At 36.3% G+C, this 15,727-nt stretch overlaps 1 long non-coding RNA gene and 1 pseudogene across 5 annotated transcripts in view; both read right to left on the bottom strand.

The window, feature by feature from the left end:
• Positions 1-15,727, bottom strand: part of LOC119865931 — a 76,445-nt gene that overhangs the window by 25,845 nt on the left and 34,873 nt on the right. Inside the window, exon 7 of one of the 5 annotated variants that reach the window (XR_005378569.1) lies at positions 14,620-15,008. The exons of 3 other annotated variants lie outside the window; for them this stretch is intronic. This is a non-coding gene — a long non-coding RNA (uncharacterized LOC119865931). Of the gene's footprint in view, positions 1-14,619; positions 15,009-15,727 lie in introns of those variants that run through there. One more of the 5 variants, XR_005378565.1, reaches the window with a different exon arrangement.
• Positions 11,378-12,870, bottom strand: LOC106557495 (annotated as a pseudogene).

Here is a 15,727-nt window from a genome sequence, read left to right as displayed (position 1 = left end):
TTAAAAGATCTAACCAGGCAAGGGCCCAGAACCCAGCTCTCAAGAAGTTTAAGGTCAGGAATTCCTTCTGCCCCATAATGTTTAAATCTTTTTATTCACTTCAGCAAATATCTAAGCAATTAAAAAAATCTAAGCAATTATGGTGTGCCAGAAATGGTATATATTACATATGTTTTCTTGCTCCTCATTAGACTACAGGTTTTTTGAGGACAGGAACTATATTATATTTATCTTTTTAATCTTCTCCACACCTAGCATGGTGGTTTCCACACAGCACTCAAAATAATTTGTGGAGTGAATGACTGAATGAATGAACGAAGTCAGGTCTGATCCTAATGCAGGCATCTTTCATACTTCCTTATGAGTGAGAATACTTTCAGACTCCAAATCAGAGGAAAATGAGAGAGCTACAGGTGTTTCATGTTTACAGTTGGAATAAGGCCAGGAGGCTGGGATTACAGAGAGATTCTTGCACTAGGAAGTGTTAATGTGATATGTATTTAGCACATGGACTCTAAATATTTCACAGCTGAGAATGAAGTAGGATTGCCTGGATTAAAGCAGTGAAGGAGACATTGCTATAAAGAAAGACAAAGTAAGTGCTTGAGACTGAACCTTGTCTTAATTAAAATAAGGAATATAATAAAATTTTCTGTGTAGAAAACATTTAAAAAACCTGCTTTATGTGGTAACACACATGTTTAGGTGATAAACCATCTTATTTCTATTTTAACTTCCATTTACCCCTCGAAGTACAGCTCAGCTATCATCTCTTTCTTCCTCTAGAAAACATCTTTTGATCATCTTTCTGACTTGCATTGGAAGCTTGTACTGTATTAAACAGTGTCCCTTCAAAATTAATGTCCACTTGTAATCTGTGAAAATGAACCTATTTGGACATAAGCTCTTTCAGAGACAATCAAGTTAAGATGAGATCATACTGAATTAGGGTGGGCTTTGAATCCAGTATGACTGGTGTCATTATAAGGAGAAGGAAATTTGGACCCAGACATGGGGGGAGAAGACCATGTGAAGATGGAGCCAGAGACTGCAGTGATGTATCTGTAAGCCACTGGGTGACAAGTATTAACAGGAGCTACCAGAAGCTGGAAGAATCAGGGAAGGATTCTATCTGAGAGACTTCAGAGGGAATATGGCCCTGCCAACACCTTGATTTTGGACTTCTAGTCTCCAGAACTGTGAGAGAGTAAGTTTTTGTTGTTTTAAGCCACTTAGTTTGTGGTAATTTGTTACAGCAGCCCTAGAAAATTAACATAGAACCCTCTTCCTATTACATCCACCTACATACAAGGCTGCCACACCATTTTGGACGTATCTTTTTGTGTATATGTGTCCTCTTCGAGGTTATGATTTCTTGAATGTAGAGCATGTCTTACTCATTTCTGTGTCCTTAGCATTCACATAATATTTGGAAAAATAAATGTTATTAAAGTAAACTGAATAGGATATGATTGGCAATTCTAAGCATCCACCAAAATTCTAATTTCTGATGTCTACCAAAATTCGAAACTTCTACTGGTCCATGTCAAACCTGTGCCCACTCCTTAGAAAGTTTCCATCTTACCCTACCACTTATTCCAGAGTGAGAATTAGGAGAGAAGTAACAAGACACAAAAAGGTAAATTTATTACCACTTAATAAAAGTCTTTAGTTATTTAAAATTCTTCAATCTACACAGATTCTGTAGAGGGGAAAAGTTAGAAAAGAAATTCTTTATAGTAAACATGAAAATCACTGGCCCAAGCCATAGAGGACTAACAAACAAATACAAAACCTATAGAGTTTACCAGTTGCCAGACAGCAAAAAATAGGGAGAGAATAAGAAGTTCATGTAAGCACATCCTAAACCTAAATCCTAAATCCTAAAATTAGGAGATTTTGACAGAAAAAGCACAATATTTTTTTGTAGAAATACCTCTAACATCTCAGAAGAATTTCTCTGAAACTTAACCTAGAGATGTTTACTGGTTGATTAGTTGAATTAAGAAATATGAAAGAGGTTAGCTATCCATATCACACCTAAAAGGAAAATCAGATCTATGGAGACAGTGTCATATGTCCTTATTCAAAACAAAGAAATAATAAATAAACGTATCATTCTCTGTCAAAGCCCTGGCAAGAGCATCTAATTGATGGGGTGAAGGCCACATACCATGTTCTTCCTGCCAGGGAGAAGAAACAAGGAATAGCTATCTAAATTTAGCTATAGTGGTAGGAGGTAAGGACCTGTCACACTACATATTTGCCCCAAATAAGGCTTTCACGTGCTGGAGAACTTCCCGTATTTGTAGTGATATGTATATATCCAAAAATCTTTTTTTTTAAGATTTTATTTATTTATGAGAGACAGAGACACAGGCAGAAGGAGAAGCAGGCTCCATGCCGGGAGCCTGACGCGGGACTCGATCTGAGGTCTCCGCGATCACACCCTGGGCTGTAGGCAGCGCTAAACCACTGCACCACTGGGGCTGCCCTCAAAAATCTTTTAATACACAAAAAGTTTTACTCCTTGATCATATAAAACGGTATATTTATCCAACGGGAAGTGCTCTTTTAAGTGGTAATTTTTGGTACCCAAGTTCCTTCCATCCTATGATTGTGCCATTTTCAGTATATGGTTTCCAAGGACCCTGCACTTATTTGCACTTAATCTGGCTCAAGAGGAAAGAAAGAGCTTAGTGAAGTACTTATGGGAGGCTTTCAGGGGGAGAAGCCCAGAAGTGTCCACATCACTTCTGCACACATCTCATTGGCTCAGGACTTAGGATCAGGGCCACGTCTAATAGTAACAAGGGCTTTGGAAACCATGTGTGGGCTCAGGAAGAAGAGGAATCTGATTTAGTAAATAACCAACAGTGTATGTCTTACTACTTATAATTATTATCCACTATAACATTTCAAAAAAGTTTAGGTCTTAAATCAGAAGAAGCAAAATATAATGAAATATCATAAGAAAAAATTAGATTAAAAATGAAAGATTTATTGAAAAACATGAACTCTGACAAAAACAAGATATGTAGATCTTTAGAATCCATCAGCAAAACATCTTGATTAAAGTTTTGTAACTTCTCTTCTAGGTGTTTTTTTAAGAAGCTTGTGATTAGGGCATCTATTTGGCTCAGTTGGAGGAATGTATGGCTCTTGATCTTAGGGTTGTGAGTTTGAACCTCATGTTGGGTGTAATGATTACTTAAATAAATAAACTTTAAAAAAAGAAGCTTGTGATTAATATGTTAGTTGCTGACTGATCAACATATATTTCTCAGATTCCATTATTCTATATATATTAAAAAAGATACTCCTAGAGGATAGGACATTGGAAATTACCCATAAGAGGAACTAAATAATATGATTACAAAGAGTGAAGAAAGCCTCTGGGAATTACAGGACACAAAGAAAAGAAAGACTATTTGCATCATAAGAATTCCTGTAGGAGAAGAGTAACAGAAAAGGATGGAAAGTAGAAGTAAAAGGATGTTAATTAATATCATAAATACATAAGAAGGTACTGCAAATCTCACTGGTAATGGTAAATATATAGTCATAGTTAGATTCTGCAATATGGTAATAGTGGTGCATAATTCATTTACAATCATAGTTTAAGTTTAAAAATATAACAAAAGAACCATAACTACAATAATGTTATTAGTTTCATATGATAAAAAATGTGAGTTATAACAGTGATAATCTAAAATGTGAGGGAGAGGAGAAATAAAAGTGTAAAGTTTACAATTTCTACTGAAGTTAAATTGTTATCAATTTAAAATAGGGTGCTATAGATTTAAGATATTTTATGTAAGTTTCATGATAACCACAATGGAAAATGCTGTAGTAATTATGCAAAAGACCACAATAAAGAAGTCAAAGCATACTGATACCAAGAGACATCAAAACAAAACAAACAGCAAGATGAAATCAGAGAGAGAGAGAGAGACAAACCATAAGAGACCCTTAATCATAGGAAACAAACTGAATGTTGCTGGAAGGTAGGAGGGTGTGGGGATGGGGTAACTGGATGATGGACATTAATGAAGTCACACATTGAAATGAACAGTGGATATTATATAAGACGGATAAATCATTGAACTCTACCTCTGAAATCAATAATATATTATATGTCAATTAATTGCATTTAAATTAAAAAAATTAGGAAAAAATAAAATCATGTGAAATAAAATTTAAAAAACAAAACAAAACAAAAAAAACCCAAACCAAACAAAAAGACAGCAGGATAGGAAACAAAGAACGCTGGATCTACAAAACAACCAGAAAATACCAAAATGACAATCACCGTTCTTATCTATCAATAATTACTTTAAATGTAAATGGACTAAATTATCTAATTAAAAGACCTAGAGTGGCTGAATGGATTTAAAAAAAAAGATCCAGAAACATGCTGCATACAAGAGATTTGCATTCACTTTAAAGACACACATAGATAAAGTTAAGGGGGGGGGATCCTTGGGTGGCGCAGCGGTTTGGCGCCTGCCTTTGGCCCAGGGCGCGATCCTGGAGACCCGGGATCGAATCCCACGTCGGGCTCCCGGTGCATGGAGCCTGCTTCTCCCTCTGCCTGTGTCTCTGCCTCTCTCACTCTCTCTCTCTGTGACTATCATAAATTAAAAAAATAAAAAAATTAAAAAAAAAAAAAAGATAAAGTTAAGGGATGAAAAGGATGAAAAAAATATTGCAAGCAAATGGTAACAATAACAACAGCAGTAGCAAAACCAGGGGTTGCTGTACTAGAGAAGACAAAATATACTTTAAACCAAAAGTAGTACAAAAAGACAAAGAAAGCCTTTATATAATGATAAAGTGTTACTACATCAAGAAGGTAATAACAATTATAAATATTTATGCACTCAACATTGGAGCAACTAACTATATAAAGCAGCAAAAACTCACTGAGCTAAAAGGAGAAATAAACAGTAACATGATAATAGTTGGAGACTTTAATATTCTACTCTCAACAATAGATAAAACATCCAGGCAGAGAATCAATAAGGAAATGGTGAATTTGAACAGCACTATTGCCCAATAAGCCTAAAAGGCATATCCAGAACATTGTATCCAAAACAGCATAATACACATTCCCCTTAAGCACACATGAAATATTTTCTAGGACAGATCATATGTTAGACCATAGAACAAATCTTAACAAATTCAAGATCGAAATTATAGCAAGTATCTTTTCTGACCATTAAAGCATGAAACTAGAAATCAATAGCAAGAGGAAAACTGGAAAATTGACAAACACATGGAAATTAAACAACAGTCTCTTGATCAACCAATGGATCAACCAATTTCTTTAAAGAAATTAAAGGATAAATAAAAAGTTTCTTAAGACAAATGAAAATGGAAGCACAACATACCAGAACTTGTAAGATGCAGCAAAACCAGTTCTAAGAGGGAAGTTCATAATAATAAATGCCCATATTAAGAAGCAAAACAGATTCCAAATAAATGACCTAACTATGCCTTAAGGAACTAGAAAAAGAACAAACTAAGCTGAAAGTTAGAAGAAGGAAGGAAATAATAAAAATTAGAGCAGAAATAAATGAAATAGAAAACAGAAAAATAATAGAAAAGATTAAGTAAACTAACAGTTGGTTCTTGAAGAGATGAACAAATTGACAAACTCTTAGCTATACTAAACAAGGGAAAAGGACAAAGGACCCAAACAACAAAATTATAAATGAAAAGGAAATATTACAACTGATACTACAGAAATTCAAAGGATCATAATAGGCTTTTATGAACAACTATAAGCCAAAAAACTGAACAACCCAGAAGAAATGGAAAAATTCTGAGAAATGTAAAACTTACCAAGATTGAATCAGAAGACATTATTGAAAAATCTGAAAATCTGGGGATCCCTGGGTGGCTCAGCAGTTTAGCACCTGCCTTTGGCCCAGGGCGTGATCCTGGAGTCCCGGGATTGAGTCCCATGTTGGGCTCCCCCCATGGAGCCTGCTTCTGCCTCCTTCTGTGTCTCTGCCTCTCTCTTTATATATATGTCTATCATAAACAAATAAATAAATCTTTTTAAAAAAGAAAAAAAAAAAGAAAAATCTGAAAATCTGAATAGACCTATATACTAGTAAGGAGATTGCATCAGTAATCAAAATTTTCTTATCAAAGAAAAGCCCAGACAGATGGCTTCAGTGATAAAATTTACCAAACATTTAAAGAAGAATCAACACCAATCCTCCACAGACTCTTCCAAAAATCAAAGAGGGGACACTCCAAACTCTTTTTATGAGCCAGCATTATCCTGAAACCAAAATCAGAAAGGGACACTACTAGAATAGAAAACTATAGGTCAACATCTCTGATAAATATAAAAAGATTTAAAAATTCTCTATAAAATTCTAGCAAATTGAATTCAGCAGTACATTAAAAGGATCATACACCATAATCAAATGGGATTTTTCCCTAGGATGCAAAACACAGAAAAAGCATTTGACAAAATTCAAGCCCATACTAACATCATACTCAATGGTGAAAGACTGAAAGCTTTTCCTCTAAAGTCAGGAACAAAGACAAGGGTACCTACTCTTATCATTCATATTCAACATGGTACTAGAAGTTCTAGTCAGGCTTATCAAACAAAAAAAAAAGAAATAAAATGTGTCAGCATTGGAAAAGAAGATACTGTCACTATTTGCAGATGACATCATTTTATATTTAGAAAATCCTAAAGACTCAACCAAAAAACTGTTAGATATAATCAATAAATTCAATAAAATGGCAGGATATGAAATTAGCATACAAAAATCAGTAGCATTTCTATTGCACTAACAATAAATTTTCCAAAAAAGAAATAAAAACATTGATCCTATTCACAATTATATAAAAAAAAATAAAATACTTAGGGATAAATTTAATTAAGGAAGGCAAAGATATTGATGAAAGAAGATATAAAATAATGGAAATATATCCCATGTTCATAGATTGAAAGAATTAATATTGTTAAAATGCAAATACTACTAAAAGCCATCCACAGATTCAATTCAAACCCTATCAAGATTCCAATGGTATTTTTTACAGACATAGAAAAAACTCCTAAAATTTATATGGAACCACAAAAAAAGCTGAAGAGCCCAAGAAATCCTGAGAAATAACACAGTAGGGTCATCACCTTTCCTGGCTTAAAGCTACATTATAAAGCTATAGTCATAGAAACAGTATAGCACTGGCATAAAAACAGACAAATAGACCAATGGAACAGAATTGAGAGCCCCCAAAATTAACTCAATCATATGTGGTCAACCAATATTTGACAATGGAGTCAAGAATACTCAATGGACGGGATCCCTGGGTGGCGCAGCGGTTTGGCGCCTGCCTTTGGCCCAGGGCACGATCCTGGAGACCCAGGATCGAATCCCACGTCGGGCTCCCGGTGCATGGAGCCTGCTTCTCCCTCTGCCTGTGTCTCTGCCTCTCTCTCTCTCTCTCTGTGACTATCATAAATAAATAAAATATTTAAAAAAAAAAAAAGAATACTCAATGGAGAAAAGACAGTCTCTACAATACATGGTGCTGAGATAATTGGATATTCACATGTAAAAGAATAAAACTGGACCTATATCTTATACCACTCACAAAATATTAACTCCAAATGGATTATAGATTTAAATGTTAAATGTGAAATTACAAATCTTCTACAAAAAAACATAGGAAGAAAGCTCCTTGACACAGGTGATGGTAATGATTTTTTGAATGACATTTATAGCACAAACAGCAAAACCAAAAACAAGTAGGGCCACATCAAACTAAAAAAAGCTCTGCACAGCAAAGGCAATCACGAACGAACAAAGTAAAAATACAACCTATGGAATGGGAAAAAATATCTGCAAACATCTAATAAAGGGATAATATCCAAAATATGTAAAGAGCTCATACTATAGCAAAAACAAAACAAAACAAAACAAAAACAATTAAAAAATAGACAAAGAATCTGAATAGATATTTCTCCAAAGAATATGTATGAAAGACCAACAGGTACATTAAAAGATGTTCAATATCACTAGTCATTAGGGAAATGCTAATTAAAACCACAATGAGATAACACCTCATGCCTGTTAGAATGGCCATTGTGAAAGAGACAAGAGAGAACAAATTCTGGTGAAGACGTTGAGAAAAGGGAACCCTGGTGCACTGTTTATGGGCTCACAGATTAGTGCAACCATATGGAAAACAGTATGGAGGGTCCTCAAAAAATAAAAATGGAAATACTATATGATCTAGTAATTTCATTGCTGGGAATAGACCCAGAGAAAATGAAATCCCTAACTCAAAAGTACATCTGCACCCCCATATTTATATATATCACACACACACACACACACATTGGCATCATTGGCAAATTATTCAGCCATTTAAAAAAAGATGGAAATCCTATTTAAAATAGTGTGACTGGACCTTAAGGGCATTATGCTAAGTGAAATAAGTCAGACAGAAAGAGACAAATACTATATGACCTCACTTATATGTGGAATCTAAAAAAGAAAAAAAAAAAAAACTCAAAACACCAGTCTCACAGAGAAAGAGGTCAGATTTGTAGTTACCAGAGGTAGAAGGTGGGGGAGGGGGATTTGGAGGAAGGTGGTCAAAACAACTGAGTTGTACTCAGTTGTAAAACAAATGAGTACTAGGGATATAATGTATTACATGATGACTAGAGCTAACACTGCCGTATAATATATAGTTGAGAGTTGTTAAAAGAATGACTCCTATGAGTTTCAACACAAGGAGAAAATTTTTTCTTTTTTCCTTTTCTTTTTACTGTAACTATGTAAAAGATAGATCTATTGTGATAATCACTTCATAGTACATAGATAGATGATAGATAGATAGATAGATAATAGATAATCAAACCATCATATTGTATGTCTTAAATTTACACAATGATGTACTATATGTCAATTATTTCTCAATAAAACTAGTAAAAAAAATTAGAATTTAAAGTAATGCAAATATAACACATGGCATTTTATTGTGGAATTTGGTTATAAACCACAGATTTCCCTTACAAAAAGCTTAATTATCAGCTTACAATCTGTAACCTGGTTACCTATTTTTGCTCTAAGAATGGGTGGGTCTGCACAACCATAATTTTGATCAAACCAATTGAACTTCTGATAGCATTCATACCAAAACCCAAGTTTTAGTGTTTCTTGGAATCATATGGTAAGCAGTCCATATGAATTAACTGAAGGAAAGTTAAGTTCAGCTCAAATTTGGAACTATTATTTCCTTATGCTTGTCAGCAGTCTGTTTTTTGTTTGTTTGTTTGTTTGTTTAATCTGTGTTTCACTTTGCCTTTTCCTGCAAATAAGATTCAGGTAGCCAGAAAGGGATTATGTCTAAAGGGATTATGTCTAAGTTGTTTATCTTTAATATGTAAAGGGACAGATTGTCATCAGCCTATTTAAAAGATATCATATCCTTCGGGTGTCCGAGTGGCTCAGCTGGTTAAGCATTTGCCTTCAATTTAGGGTTCAGGTCATGATCCCAAAGAGGGCAGTTGTCGATTGAGACCTGAGTCAGATTTACTGCTAAGCAGGGAGTCTTCTCCTTCTTTCTCTGCCCCTCTCCCTGCTTGTGCTCTCTCTCTCTCTCAAAGAAACAGTTTTAAATAAATAAATAAATAAAAATAATAAAGATATCATATCCTAATTCAAACAAATAAGCCTTTGGAAATTCCTAGCTTCTGCTTCTGCTATAGTTGTTTTTTTTTTTCTCTTTTCTTTTCAGCTAATGTATGATTATGATTCTAACAAATTACTCCTCTAATTAGATGTTTGCTCAGTCAGTTAAAAAGTAGAGTTAATAAGAAAAGCAAATGAGTTTATAAGCCCTTTTGTTTTTCTTAACAAGGCATATCTTAAATCTAAATGTTAAATTATAGAACATCATTACAAAATGTTCTCATTTGATGACACGTGTGGCTAACTGTTTAGGCTTTTTTTGTCAATATAAGTTATACTGCATTAAGTAGTGCTGGACAAAATAAGTTGGTATATATTTTATTAAATATGCTATTGAGCAAATGGGGTTTAAAAAGAAGGAAAGGATGCCTAAACTGTTTTGTTTTGACACGGTGTATGTGTGTTGTTTTATTTTGTTTTGGGTGGCTTACATAGTAAATTGTTCTAAGATTGCTCAATAACAGGACTGTATACTCTGAGAAGCTAGGGAAATGCTTACTTCTTTTCTAAAGTAAGTCAGCAGAGAGCATATAGTAGGAAGAAGACCATGAAAGTAGTTGATGTTAACATAAAGACAGGTTGCCTTTTATGTCTTCCTGCACTCTACAGAGAAGAATCCCAACTCATTAACTGAGAGATGAATGTTTCTGGTCAATTTGGGTATGTGGACAAAAAAGGGGGAGAAGAGAAAGCCAGCAACAGGCTTGCCCTGCTAACTAAGCTATTACGGTCTTTAGAGATGTTTAAATGAGTGAAACAATTAAAATCAACACACCTGGGAGGCTTGAAAGAAATTTGTAGAATAATAATTAATGAAATGCACACAAGTAAGAAGTTGTAGTATCTGCATGAAGCCTGTGAAGGTGGTGGTTCAGCCAGGCATCAAGGTGTCTTGTAAGCCCTAATATCTCACCAGTGCTCACAAATACTGAAAAACAAACACATCCACACATGGTCTGTGCACAGATGCTTATGCAGCTTCAAGTTTACCTTTCACACATATACAACGAGCTTATGCGTTTTTGTGAACAGTATGTATTGACACAAAAAAAAAGAATGCATAGAGAACAATTGTTTTGTTTCAGTGTGGAGGTGAACTTTGATGGAACTTAGTAAAACACAGAACATTTATTACTGTGATGAATGGCTCTCAGGGGAGTCATTTCCATGCCCTCCCAGCTGGAGTATAGGGCTGCAGTGACAGCGCTGGGTAAGAAAGGGACAGAACAATAGGTTCTGTGAGTTCAAGAAGCTGAGGTTGCCCTCCCTGAGTGGGTGGTATGAGCATCAGTCCTAAGCAGCATATAATTCAGAGGAGAGTGATGGATTCTTGTGGAATGTGGAAATAACAAAGAGGGTAAAATGAGAGCAAATTATGAAAGTGCATTTGAATCACCCAATGTGCCAAGGATTTTTTTGTGTCAACAGATTCCACTATTGAAAAACCACAAACCTGGTGAGTTCCCTGATCAAATCCAGGACCCACTATTCCAAGTAACCCAACAATATTATCCAAACTTGATGCCACTGAAATTGGCCAACTGGAGCAATTGGACAACAAGTATCCTTTCCACCCCTTAAAAAAAGTATTTGTTTGTTTGAATTTAAAAAAAATTTAATACAGTTAAATCAGCATGTCTGGTTCATTTCATCTCCTTCACTGTGAAACCCAGGGTCAGGGACTGCTGTGGTTTCTCTGCCTTCCCTTTGTCCAAGGTATAAAGATATCTGCTCTACTAAACTGCAAACTTCACATTATCCTTATTTTTCTTGATCTTAACAGTTTTTGCATCCTTTCCCCCACTTGGCTTTGAGCAGGAAGTTCTTGATTTCCTCAATTTTGCCAGTTGTGACTAGGAGACACAGGAAGAGAAAAAGGATCTACACTGCCAAATAGATACCCCCTTTTCACCTTTTTCATAAAAGGTTTTACAAAACACTGAGGCTTTCCAAGCAAGAAAACTGACCCTAGCTCAAGTTAAATGAGACCCTTTCTTGCTACTGGCCTTGGCTGTGTTCTTTTATTTATTTCATTCTCCATTTGTTTGATAAGTTCCTGGCAGTATCTGTGGACATATATGGCTGGTTATTTAAGAAGTCAGATGCCTGGCCACTATATCTTAGAAACCCATGAAGGTAACAACTTGGAAAAAAACTCTGCACTGATTACAAAAGGCCCACTTATAACTTAGAATCTCAGCATCCTGACAGCAAGTACCCCCTAGAACCCCAGTAAGCAGACAGAAATGGTGTCGTGGTGTGGCAACAACCTGCCAGAACTGCCTTGGCTCTGAGGTTCCATGATTGGCTTTGACAGTGGGTGGAGATGATCAAAAGCCCTTCAAAAATCAGCTTTGGAGGGAAGCTCCATCTCCTTTTATCTCTTCCAATCCAGTGTTTCCCCACTGCCCCCTGCTAGGATAGAGACTGTCAGCACCAGGGCTCCTCACTCACACTTTTAATGGAGAAAAAAAAAAGAAGAAGAAGAACCCAAATACTGAATTTTGAATCCAAGTTCTTAAAAAAAATAGAAAAGTTTTTATTCATATAATAGTGGATCCTAAACCTGCCGATTATCAGAATCCCTTGATCACATGGGGTTTTCCAAAAAACTGTTGTTCCAGGGCCCCAGCCCAGTAGAGTCTGAACCCCTGGTCCTGAGGTCAAATTTAGTAATCTGTAATTGTAATGATCTCCCAGATAATTCTAATGATTAGCCAGATTGGAGACCCAGAGATTGAATTACATTTTTAAATGTATCCCTAGAGATTCCATTAGAATATATGCTTGCATTTTCATTATTCCAATTCCAATATCCTACCAACTCACACTCTCTTTCCACGGTCTTGGAATGGTTAATCTTTGTTTATAATTATGGCAAATATAGCCCTGAAGAAAGGTTACATTTCATTACATTTTTACTAAAATCATTGAGCAACTTAACAGATGAAAAAGGAATTCATAATTCTATTTTAATAACACCCCAGCAAGTATCCTATTATTTCGGGGGGGGGGGATGTAAAATTTTCAAAATGAAACTTCTTTACCTTCACTTGAATTTCTAAAGTCTGAAAAACATTGCTTCAGATTCAAGGCAAGAATTCAAGGCTTTTCCTCCAAGGCCTCTTCTACCCATTCTCCTAGCCTCCCTCCATCTCCAAAGAGATGTGGAAGAGAACTCACGTGCATTCTTTTTCCAGTGAGGTCTAGTAGAAAAACAGATACTATGCTAGGTATTTTAACAGACAAAATTTGATATGGGAAACTTTTTGCAGATGTTGGAGGGCTCAAAAATAGCAAAAAGGAACACTAAGATAACAGAGTTAGGTAGCAAGCAGATTCTACTCTTAGGGAAGAGGTTAGAATTGCCAGAATTGGAAGTTAGGGGAAGACCGCATAGAGGTAGGACCAAGGTCTCAGGGTAGGGCACTGCCAAGCCACTGTTGGTATTCAGGTGCTTTGAGGAGAGCTCTGACTCCCAAGGGGGCCACTGCATATACCCTCAGACTACAGGGAGGCTCTGGAAGTGTGGAGAGAAGCTGACGGCAGCAACTAATTATTGCTGCCAAGTGAAAGGCTACTGATAGGGTGATATCCAGAAACAGTAAACAGAAAGGAAGAAGGAAAAGCCCTCTCTCTTCCTCCTGCTGTCCAGTTTCTCTCAAGGGCATCCCAAAAGGAAGCCAGATGACTAAAGAGAAATGTGGTTTCCAGAGTCTTGGCCCTTGCATCAGAAAGTAGAGTAGAGTAGGGAAGTTTTGGAGCTGGAGGATAGTATCTTAATCAAGTACAGCATTAGATAATACTTGGAGTCAAGAGAGCAGTGAAACTTGCATTGGCAGGAACATACTTAAAAGGTTTTGTTTTAAGAACTATGCCTTTTTGATGGTTAGATAATTTTCAGAAAAGCATAAATCACTCTTGAAGTGTCATGATGTCCACTAGCATATTAAAAGAACTGGGGGGAAAAAAAGAGGTGGGGGAGGGGAGGAAAAAAAGAACTGAGAAGTCCTGCAGTAAAGAAATCTGCTTTATTTTGTTTAATTACTATTTCTAAAGTGTATTTAGTGTGAATCCCTTATTTTTCAGATATAATATTCCTCAGAACATCCAAACTGTATTGCAAATGCTACTCTAAAAAAAAAAGCTACTTAAGTACTTAAGTCTAAACTGTTTTTTTAATCTGTTTCCAACTTTGAGAAAAAAGAATACATCCAAGTGAAATGGGAAGAAAAATAGAATTCTATCTGTAAAGAACTAGATCTACTTCTCCTTCATGTTTTCTGATATCTGTAAAAGGAACATCCTCCTCTGCCCTTAAGCATACTGTTAGGAAAAGAAATCCTCATTCAACATCCAGAAGAATCGTTAACTGTAACACAAACCACCATCTTCAACAAAATCTGAAAGAAACAGGGGAAGTGTTGCATGAAGCTGAATCATCTCAAGAGCCCTAGGATACTGGTACTGCCCTTAAATATACAGGGTAGCTTGAAAATTATTCCATGGAGATGGAATGACTATATTCAAGGAGATAAAAAGAAGCTTTATTACTTTCAGGATTATGATTATTTCTACCCCTCCCATGCCTGCCTCTGGCTGGAAGAGGCGTCTGACCATAACCCCTGACACAGAGTGAGCCTGAAACACACAATTCAGTACAGTAAACTTTGGGAGTGGGTCTGAGGCCACCAAGTGGCAGATGCAGATGAGGGGGGAGAAAAGTCTGTCTGCAAAGGGAGATGCTGAGAGAAAAGGAACAACCAGGATGGAAAGAGAGGGAGGAGAAGAGAAAAAGAGAGAGGGAAGGGAGGAGGAGGAGGAAGAGAGGGAGGAGGGAGATGAGGAGGAGGGGAAGGGAAGAAGAAAGGAAGGCTGTGGGGGAGGGAGAGAGGGCAGGAGAAAGGAAGGAAGGAATTAAAAATAACTGCCTGATGATTTTCCAGATTCCTTGGGGATTGGCTCTAAATTATCTCTATTTAACTAGAATGTTTCATTTTATAACACCACAATGTCCAACTAATATGAGTGTCTCTATCAAGTTATGCTAATTTGGCTTTTACCTTTGAGTTGGATTTTGTTCATGAAGACAGCTGATCCCTGTCTGGAAGTCTGGAAATTTCTTAAGCAAAAGCAGTTTGAATTAATTATATCTATTCCATTCTTTATTCTAAAAGCAGGTCCCAAAAAGTTCCAAACAACTGATTGTGGATGTAAGTAGCCATCACATGACTTGAGCACACGTTCTTCCATCATGATATGCTACCTACGGACCTGACATGATACATGATATTACATCATATTAAGATAAGACGTTAAGATCCAGTTCTAGGTCTTTTTTTTTTTTTTTTTTTTTTTTTTTTATGAGAGAGAGAGAGAGACAGGCAGAGGGAGAAGCAGGCTCCATTCAGGGAGCCCACCGTGGGACTCGAACTCGATCCCGGGACTTCGGATCATGCCCTGGGCCGAAGGCATGCACCAAACCGCTGAGCCACCCAGGGATCCCCCAGTTCTAGTTCTAAGAAACTTTTCTGTACCATTCATTTGGAAGCTGATTAGTTGAAACAGAAGTCTCTAATAGTTTTGTCTCCAAGAGCAACTGACAAAGGACAGAACTTCCTGAGCCAGAGGCAGGAGAAACCGAGCCTAGTTAAATATGTATAGTTCTAGGGATTAAAATCTACGAGGGATAACTGGCTGGCTCAGCCAAGAGAACAGGACTCTCTTGACCTCAGGGCTGTAAATTTAAGCCCCATGTTGGATGTAGAGATTACTTAAAAATAAACTCTTTTTTAAAAAAATAGAATAAATAAAATAAAATCTCCTATTCACATCCTAGCAGACACAGTTTCCATTTGAAGTTAGGTTTTGTTCACTGGACCTGACTTCACTTCATAGTTAAAACAGCACTTCGGAATATTGCCCCAAACCACAGCTCCCTTTGAAGGTGACCTACAAAGAGTTGCTTCCACTTGTATTCTCTTGCTTTAAGA

This window comes from Canis lupus, chromosome 25, assembly GCF_011100685.1.
Source record: "Canis lupus familiaris isolate Mischka breed German Shepherd chromosome 25, alternate assembly UU_Cfam_GSD_1.0, whole genome shotgun sequence".
In the NCBI taxonomy this organism is placed as follows: domain Eukaryota; kingdom Metazoa; phylum Chordata; class Mammalia; order Carnivora; family Canidae; genus Canis; species Canis lupus.
This window is presented reverse-complemented; position numbering and strand designations above follow the sequence as displayed.